This window comes from Glycine soja, chromosome 4 (assembly GCF_004193775.1).
Source record: "Glycine soja cultivar W05 chromosome 4, ASM419377v2, whole genome shotgun sequence".
NCBI lineage: Eukaryota > Viridiplantae > Streptophyta > Magnoliopsida > Fabales > Fabaceae > Glycine > Glycine soja.
This window is the reverse complement of record NC_041005.1, coordinates 42,850,875-42,861,547: the sequence shown is the minus strand read 5'-3', so window position 1 is coordinate 42,861,547 and position 10,673 is coordinate 42,850,875. Positions and strand designations below refer to the sequence as shown.

General features: G+C 27.2%; 1 pseudogene; it reads left to right on the top strand.

Annotated features, from left to right (window-relative positions):
- Positions 1–383: 383 nt before the first annotated feature.
- On the top strand, positions 384–6,737 carry LOC114409748 (annotated as a pseudogene).
- Positions 6,738–10,673: the final 3,936 nt, after the last annotated feature.

Below are 10,673 nucleotides of genomic sequence, written 5' to 3'. Positions count from 1 at the left end.
CATGTGACTCTTGCAATGTTCGAAAGTTCAACGATGCCACTTGGATAGTAGGCGGTGTCTGACCATTGCGGCTTCAACCCCTCTTTCACTTTCTCTGACATCTTTTCTGAAACGTTGAAGTTGAATTCTTCCACTTATTATATATATTCTCCAGTTTGAAACAATAGTTTACTCTTATAATGTCTTTCGTTGTTTTCTTAATTTCTTTTAGTGCAACTGGATTGGTCCATGTTTGACATTTTAGTTGTACGTATGTATCGTGTTCGCTACCCTCGAGTTCTAATTAATAATTGTCTTTTTTATTTTCATTTTTAATTGTTATTGTTTTCAAGAGTCAAATACTTCATGAAGGTCCTCTCTCTATATTAACATAGGAAGAGGCCTTGTTTGCTGACCCAACAACGCAGAAAGAGAGAAAGAAAGAAAAGCTCTCTTTTTGAATATGGAGTTTGGTTCGGAAAGATCTGGTCATGAAGTCAAGGATGAGAAGAGAAGTGAATCTAGTGTTGGAGATGAAGAAGATCGTCGCGAACAAGAGATTATCACGCAGGTGAAAATTAATATTAAGCACACCATGATGAGCTTTAAAGTTCACAAAATATCTATATCTTTCTTTCTATATATTGAATTGATTCCGGACTTTGTGAGTATATATGGTGTTTGTGATTTGTTAATTAGTCAAAAGGGTTAAAAATAAATTAATCAAACTGTTCATGATCTCGGAATTATTTTGTTTTTCAACATATGCAATCCATCTTGTTAATTTCAAGATAAAATTATCATCTACCCGTCCATCTATACTGTTTAAACGCACGGTTCAAACATTTTTTATTTATTAATTTATTTATGCAATATAGTTAAAAGTAATTCGATCATATCTATAATAATACATACAAATACGTTTTTCAATAAGAATGTTTATACATGATATTCTGAAGAGCTTTAAGCAATAAATCTATTTATTATTTTTTTGAAAGAGAACTTATTTTAAATTATATAATAATTCCAATGTAATTATAATAATTGATTCTAATTAGATTTTTTATAATTATAATAATAAAAATGATTAACAATAATTTATGATAATTATACATTTATATTTTTTTACTACATACGTATTATACTTATTACTACTATTATTAAACTAATTGTTTATTAATGGGTGCAAGTAGTTAAAAAAATTAATTATATTATACAAAAGAAGGTTTTATATATTGTTAAACTAGAGTGTTGTGCCCATGTCATGCACTAATAACTAATTATATTATAAGTTGATATATAAATTGAATAAAAAGTTGATGTTGATAGTAGAAATTTTGAAATTTAGAAACAAATAAAAATATTTTTTTATTTGCATAATAAAGTAAAAAAAATTAATTTTGATTTGATTGATTTATATTATAAAATACATAATTTTATTTTTTTTATGGAAAAATACATAATTTTATTTTTTTAATGGAAAAATACATAATTTTGTTAAGTGTGATAAAATACTACTTTATATTTTTTTTTCTTGAGTCAAAGACTATAGGATATCTTCTAACTCATTGTAATTCAATAAATAAAAAACATTTTAAATATAAAATAAAAATATTCAACATAAAATACTCAATCATTTCTTATTTTAAAATATTTAATTTAATTAATTTAAAATAATTAAGAGTAATATATATTTTAATTCGGATTAATTAATTACATTAATATATTTTTATTCAAAATTATAACATATTCAAATTAAGATAAAATGTAAATAATTTTTTGAGTGAACATAAATTTAATTCTTATTTTTATTATTTCCATATTTTTAAGGTATAATAATTAATTGAATCGTCTATTGACTATTTATATTACACAACAATAATTAATAACTTAAAAATTGTTATATTTATAATACATTATTTATATCTAACACAAAAATATTAATTTTAGTTTATATTTTTTTATTCAAAATTTTAAAAATTCTTATATGTTAAAATTTTAAAATGTTTTATATTTTTTTTTTCAAAAATCAATATATATATATATATATATATATAATGAATGACATGTGTCACATAAATTTAAGTTTTAATTTAAAAATACATAATTAAAAATATCATTTTATAAATTTTTTATTATAGACAACAACTCTAAGTTTAAATTGTTTGTAAAATTATTTACCCGTGCATGACACATGTCACAACACTATAGTGTATATATAAGCAAGGGAGCATGTGTGTTTTTCTATTAGATCAATAAATAAAAACTAGCTAATTGATGAAAATATTGAATTGCGAATATATAGCCCTACTAGATTGAAAAAAATTGGGATTTTGGTAGAAGATTATGAATTCATGTTGTGATAACTTAATATGCTATATAAAGATATGCATCATATATTCCATTACGCATATATATAATTCAACATATAGCCATTTTATTGGTTTATAGCTTCAAAAGAAATTTAATAATTAATCCGCGGCTTTGATAAGAGTTGACTCATGCATGTGCCGGGAAAGCTAGAATTGATTATTATTGATATCTAAAATATGACAGTTCATTGCACATGCAAAACCGAAAGATTCTCAGTTTCTTCCCACACCATAAAAGAAGGCAAAAATTCTCAGGTTGTTAGTACATATGCATCTTCATTGCATACACACTTTCCTCATTATTTCATTCCGCAATAGTTGAATTCTAGTTTCCACCGCCATCAGAAAGCAAGTACTCCCAAATTTCTTTCAATATGAAGAATAAGGAACTATAAGCCGTTGGTAAAACCCTCGTAAGATACTTGCATACAGGGGGAAAAGAAAAGGAAAAGTAACGAGAAAATTACATTTGATATACATATTAACTTTTTAATGCTTTTTTGGGATATTTACAGGAGCCACCCCTGTCTACTACAGAAAGATCCACGGTGGAGGTTGGGCCAAATGCTTCTTCCCTGACCAAAAAGGAAGAGGTTAGATTTTTCAATGATAATTATAATTACAATATTAGTATTTTGCCATTTTCATTGGTCATACAACTATAGATATAATTAAAAGCAACTATTTATAATTACAGTGCACTCGTTTGGGTCTAACTAGAAGCAAGCTTCATTTTACATTGCATGAAAATATTGGGTTAATCTTATGAAAAGACAATCATGTCCTTCCGTTATGAATAATGTGTTTCAGTCTCTTTTCTTTTTTACACGTTATTCACTACTCATGAATTATATTGAAAGTCATGATGAGTCATGTTGGAAAAAAATGCAAAGAGAAGTGTGAAATGTGTTTAAAAAATGACTTTGAAAAATCAAGATTAGAATTTCAGTCCAAATATATTTGGGATATAGGATGGGTCTGTGTGTGTTTGCTCATCGTATAAATTCTATATAAACAGTCGTATATAACATACACTTACTTGATATTTTTTATTTTTCTTAATCACTCTTTTAGTCACATTATTTATTATTTATATTTCTCTCTTCTATAAATGTCTTTATTATTTCTTTAGCTAAAGATTAGCATAAGTATCAATATCTCAAATTTGTTTGAGTATTTTATGTAGACAATATTTTTGATTATTTTATATCAATTTGTATATTTTCCATTTTAATTATTGAAAAGGATTTTTTTTTCTTTTTTACAACACTCCATATTTTATTATGGTCAATATCATTTCAAGAAGTGAAAAGAAAAAAGAAAAATCTGAAAGGAACACTTTTTTCTAGTACTGTATGATTTGTCTGACCTATATGCATGGGTGGTTGCAGGCTGTTGATGAACTTGAAACTGCCAAAGCCGAAATGGGTGAAGTGATGGAAGAAAATCAACGACTAAAGACGTGTTTGAGCCGAATACTAAACGATTACCGCACACTCCAAATGCAATTCCACAACAGAGTTGAACAAGAGACAAAAGACTCTTCTGATCAGAAAGTGAACAACAACAATGACCATCAAAGAGAGGAATCAGACCTAGTTTCCCTCAGTCTTGGAAGACTTCCAACTAGAAACAATGAGAAAGTTAATAATAAACCATTGAAAGAGGAAGAAAAAGAAGATAAAGAAGGCTTGTCCCTTGGATTGGACTGCAAATTTGAAACATCAAAATCTGGAAGCACAACTGAGCACTTGCCAAATCAAAGCCCTAATAACAGTGTTGAAGAAGTGCCAAAGGAAGAAGCAGCAGGTGAGAGTTGGCCACAAAGGAAGGGACACAAGACAGCTAGAGATACTACTGGTGAGGATGAAGTTTCTCAACAAAATCCTGCAAAGAAAGCAAGGGTTTGTGTTAGGGCAAGATGTGACACCGCAACTGTAAATATCTCCTATCATTGCTCATTTCATGCAATTTTTATCTTTTTTTACTTTGATTTTATATAAGTTGGTTACTGAACAGTTTTAATATATATATATATATATATATATATATATATATATATATATATATATATATATATATATATATATATATATATATATATATAAATGCTATTCTTTGACAAACTGATGTTCTTTGAACAGATGAATGATGGATGTCAATGGAGGAAATATGGACAGAAAATTTCAAAGGGAAATCCTTGCCCTCGAGCTTACTATCGTTGCACGGTTGCACCATCATGCCCCGTAAGAAAGCAGGTATCCATTACAGCTATAGTGTACCACTCTTCGGGTTTCAATTTGACAGAGAAGTAGTCCTTGGTCTATGGTTCCCCACATTATGTATTTAAAAAATTATATGACATGTATTTAAATTTTTAAAAAATAATTAATTACGCTTAATTACATATATAGGTAAAAATTATAAAAATTATAGACCAAGTGATAATTCAAAATCACCTAACAATTACACCAATTTGACAAATTGTTGAATTTCCCATGGGAGTCACCATATTTTTAGACTCTTTCTTTTACAGTCACACCTCAGCTCTATATTTTTACCTTTATTTTCTTTTTTTATTGTTACTTCTATTTTCTACTACATTTATATTTGGTTCTTCTTATTTTTCTTTTTTCCTTTCACCTTAATACATTCCAAATTGAATATGTCTTAAGTTTAGTATTTTTTTTCTTATTATACTAATTAACCCACACTTATTTTTATGATAAAAAAACCTAATTTCATTTAAATTTATCTCAATTTTATTTTATCATAAAGAGAGATGTGAGTAGGGTTACGTAATGTAAAAACAACATATGCATAAAAGAAATGATTTTATGAGTAATTAATTAATAATACACATAACACTATTTTGTTTTAAATATTTCATTAACATTTATAATTTTTTTCTCTTCTTGCCACATCAGATAATATATTTTTTTTCTATTTTATATCAAAATACAATTTATTTATATGGGTGACAAGATTATTTCCCAAAGAAATCTCACACACTATCTAGTTTCTCATTCTTTAATTGTAACATAGAACAATTAATACTATTAACTTACACTCTTCCTACACATGAAACATTTCAGGTGCAAAGATGTGCTCAAGACATGTCCATATTAATGACCACCTACGAAGGTAACCACAACCACCCTCTTCCACTTTCAGCCACAGCCATGGCCTCCACCATTTCAGCAGCTGCTTCCATGCTATTATCCGGCTCATCAACCTCACACTCCGGATCAAGGCCTTCAACAGCCATGACCACCGCCGCTTCCTATCAGACGGTTCCAAATCAAAGCAATACTTACTTGTCCCATCCTGCAGCACTCTCATCTTCACCTTCACACCCCACCATCACTCTAGACCTCACTTCCAATAATAATCCATCCTCATCTTCTGTTCCTCTTGTTAAATTCACTTCGAATTCAACCTTTAATAACCCACAAAGGTACCCTCTTTCCACAAGCCTAAACTTCAGTTACTCAGAATCCAATAATGCAACTTCTTGGAGCAATAATGGGTTCCTCAGCTACAACAACACTCTACCATATAATAGCAATAGAAATGTGACAAATGTCCTTAGCAACATAAACCTTGGAAAACAACAACAACGACCATTGGAAAACATCTACAATTCCTACCTGCAAAGAAACAACAATATTAATCCAATCCCGCCACCACAACATTCTCTACCAGACACCATAGCTGCAGCAACAAAAGTAATCACAGCAGACCCCAATTTTCAATCAGCTTTGGCAGCAGCACTTACAACAATTATTGGCTCTGGAACTGGAAACACTACTCAAGGAAGCCATGGTGCTGCTAGGAAAACCTGAGTCAGCAAATGAAATGGGGTGAATTGTTTCCTTCATCTTCTTCTGCATTACCTTCATCTTCAACAAAAGTCAATGGTTGTGCATCAAGCTTCTTGAACAAATCAGCCGCTAATACAAAACCAGGAACAACTTTGATGTTTCTTCAGCCACTTTTGCCTCTTTCTAGCCCCAAAAGCGCTTCTGGGTCTCCAGGAGATCACAGAGACAAGAGAAATTGATTATTGGCATGTTTCAAAAATGAATCCTCTCACATATATAGGAGGGTCCAGTTTTTTCTTTTCTCTTTTTCAGTATGGGAGGTCATATGTTTAAAGCTAGATTCAACAAGGTCATGTTTAAATCGTGTGTTAATTTATTTAATTTTGTAGAATGGAAGATAGACACGTGATTTTAATATGACCTTATCATGTTAAAAGTTTGACTAGCTAGGTAGCAAGTTGGATTGCAATTGTGTAATTAAGATGGATAAATAATTTAGAGGATGTAAACATAAATAAAGATTGCTGGACGTAAAATTTCTCATTGATTTTGTGATTATGTATATCACTTAATTTGTAGCTGTTGAAGATAAGAAAAATTGTTTTTCTTGTCTTTTACCGTGTAACTTAAACTTATGTTAATTTAGATACTTGCCCCAAAAGTTATATAATTTAATTAAATTTAAAATGAAACAGAACATACGCATGTGATGTTCACACTTTCATCAATTTCAAAAATTATAGTATGAAAAGTAGTCTAACAATCTTATAGTAACATAATTTGTTAAATAAAATCTCAGTCCCGTATATATATTTTTTTTAATAATCCGTATTGTGCTCATAATTTGCTTACTTAGACAGTGTTTAGAAGATAACTATGAGCATATATAATCAATTATAATTAAAATATTTAAATATATTTTTTATTTTTGAAAAATAATTAGCTTTTGTATTTGGTTTCTAAAAAAATAGATTTTTCAAAGTCCTAAAACATTTTCAAATTTTGTATTTGGTTTCAAATAACGTTTTTTCTTCTTTAATTTTGTTATCTGAAAAAAAAAACAAATTGTATTTTGTCTCTAACATTAGATTGACTCTAAAGAGTCAAACAACAATTTACAACTTTATATATAATGTAGATTTCGTTATTCAGTTATTAATTATTTATAAGACATGAAGTTTAATACAATACGTTTAATTTAGCATAAAGAAAGTTTATTTAAAAAAAAATACACTCATTTATTTTCTGCAACACATTTTTATTTATTGATGATAACATAGTTGGAGCATTTATTTTCTGCAACACATTTTTATTTATTGATGATAACATAGTTGGAGTAAAGGATGTCAAAAAGACATTAAATGCGGCGGTGAACAAACGACAACCAATGCATATCAAACAAATGTTGAGCTTATTGAATGTCCACATTGTATAGGGTGCAGACTCAATAGATGACTAATAATCATGTTGAAACATCACTTAATATGATTTTAGATAAATATTGTTCATATGTTTTTTTATCCATCATAATCGGAGACAAGTATTAAAAAGTTAATAACAACTCAATCATATTATTTAATCAATTATTAAGTTAGACTCATAGTAGATATATGTTTAATTGATGGTTTGGACTTTTGAGTACATCAATGTCTCCGCATGTGCAAATAAGCGGCTATTTGGTTTAGTTTATAGTTAGATGATCGCACTAGCAAATTCTCAACATGTTTTTTTCATTGATATGCCTTGGATAGCAACAACTGGGTATATATGCAATGAAGAGGTTATTTGCTTTCTCTTTGCTTTGAACCTTTTTCTTTTCTATCAATTTACTAATATGCTTATCTATATTTTTGAGTTTTGACGGGTGGTATTTTAAGATATGTTTAAGTATGGATTACACTTACAAGGTCATCTTTCTAATACAAAATCCATTAATTAATTACTTCTATGAATTTTTTTATGCTTCCCCATTTTTATTTTCATTGTATTACTTCTATATAGCCATAGGTTTATCGCATCAAAGGAAAAGGAAATCACTAATGAAAAGCTTTGTCACATTGTCTCTATTATTCCATTGGAATAGTAAATGGCATGGTCACTGGACTGTTTGGTCTAGATAGTTTCATTTTGGGCCCACTATTTCTAGAATTATTAATTGGTAATTCCTCCTCATGCTGCCTTTGGTGTGCTCATGCTAGTTAAGTTCCTTACTGCACCAAAGTCGAGTTTAATTTAATAGAAGTATATTATGTTTCCTTCAAGCATGAAAAGAGTACTTTGCATTCTTTTTTTCTTTTTTATTTTTTTCTATTGGTTTTTCATCAGATAGTATAGCATTGATGTCACTAAATATACTCGTCAAAATTAAAACAAATTAGAACCAATCAACTAATGAAACATTAGAATACTCAACTCACCCTCTGTGTGTTTGATTAAAAAAAAATATTATTCACTTAACCAATGGAGATGAACAATTTATCGGAGACCACATTAACAAGTAAATTATTAAAGTAATATTATTATTATTTTAATTAATTATAATAATATATGTATTTTTATATAATTTCTATAGAAATAAATTTAATGTTTGGAATCATTTTTTAGAAAAATCATTACTGTTTCTTTTTTTTTTTACTTATGTAATTATTGAAGATTTTTCTTTAATTATACAAATTTAAAATTTTCTTATATTTTGATATTTAGATACGTAAAGTTAGTGGGGGATTCAAATGGATGGAAAATTCACCTTAAACCACGTTAACATCAAAATTATTTAATATATTATTTTAAAAATAATAGTTTTCTATTTGTTTAAATTATATAACTAAGTGTTAAATAAGAATAAATTATGTAATACAAAAATAAATAAATAAATAAATATATTTTTTATAACTAATAACAAAATCTTATATATATGATATAAATATTTATATTTATATACCATTTCAGTATAATCTAATTAAAAATATTAATTGTAAAATAAATATTTTTATTGGGTTCTTTTTCAAATAAGTTAATGAAAATTGGAGATAAAGTAAAATTTTAATATGGAAAGGAATTTTAAAAAATTAAATATGTGATGTGAGGAGAAAGAAAAAATTCACTATTTTTCAACAAAAATATAATTTGGTATTTTTAAAAATTTGTTAAATAATAATCAGATTACATATTATAAAAAGAAATAAATACATTTATATACTATACTTATATATTTAATAATTAAAATATAAGTACTAATATTTATATAACATTTTAGTATAATCTAATTTCTTTTTTTTTGTAAAATAAGTATTTGAATAATTATTTTAAAATTTAGTAATGTATTAAATTTAGAAGTTAGTAGTTTTTTTTATTGAAGTTAGTAGTTCGTGAATAGTTAGTTGCAGTTTCATTTAAGTTAGTCAATAACTTTTTGATATATAGGATTTTGATTCATTAAAAATTATGATATTAGATAAAATAAATATTTTTTTATATTTTATTTGAAAAATAGGAGATGATACAAATCAAGCATATGATGATATGATAAAATCTTTATTTTTTTTTTACTCAGAAATGTAAGAAATTTAAAACCTTAGTTCACGATATAAACATGAATAAATCATTAAGTAGGCAGAAACGTACATAAAAACATACTTCTTATAACCATTGCTATTAAGCTCTATACCATATATTTTCTCACAAGTAAAAAAAAAAAATACTGAGTATATCAACCTTTATAGATAGAAAGATCTTTTAACCTTTGCCTTTTCTCAATGTGTATGAATCAATGGAGCATCACATACTTCTTATAAACAAGGGACCCCTTCTTTAAACCCAAAATATAATTATTGTTTTATTATTTGGCTCTTCCATCAAAAGCCAATAATACAAAATAAAAATCGTGTAACAGTTACTTAAATTTTGTTTATGAGACACATAATGGTTAAATGCTAACATTCTCCCACTTGACTCATATACTACTAATATAATCTTTATTTTGACAAACAAATATGGTCATAACTTGTCAACTTAAACTTGATATTATCATTAAAAATTAATTACACATTAAACCATGGCGATTAAATTTTAGATTAAACATTTCTTTCCATTAATTACAATATATAACCCTTTCTTAGTGAAATATAGGGTCCTAATTTTATTGATTCAATTTGAATCATTTCATGACTAACTTAATATGCACGATGTCATATAATGAAAAAGATAAACTTTAATGCAAGCCCTTAAGTCTCATAGAAACCATATAATCCTATTATATTGTAGCTAGCAAACTTTTATTGGACCAATAGAAATTAACTTTTCTTTAATGTCTACTTTATATCAATATACTTGTCTGGACTTTCACCTTTATTCTTCTTCAAAAAGAATACTTAGCCAACTTTATGCCTTTGAATAATTTCATAGCATTCAATAAATTCTTTCCTTAAAGTGGTTCTTAAGAATATCACATACTCCCACTTATTTTCTCAAAATGCACTTGTCAAGAAAATTGACTTCC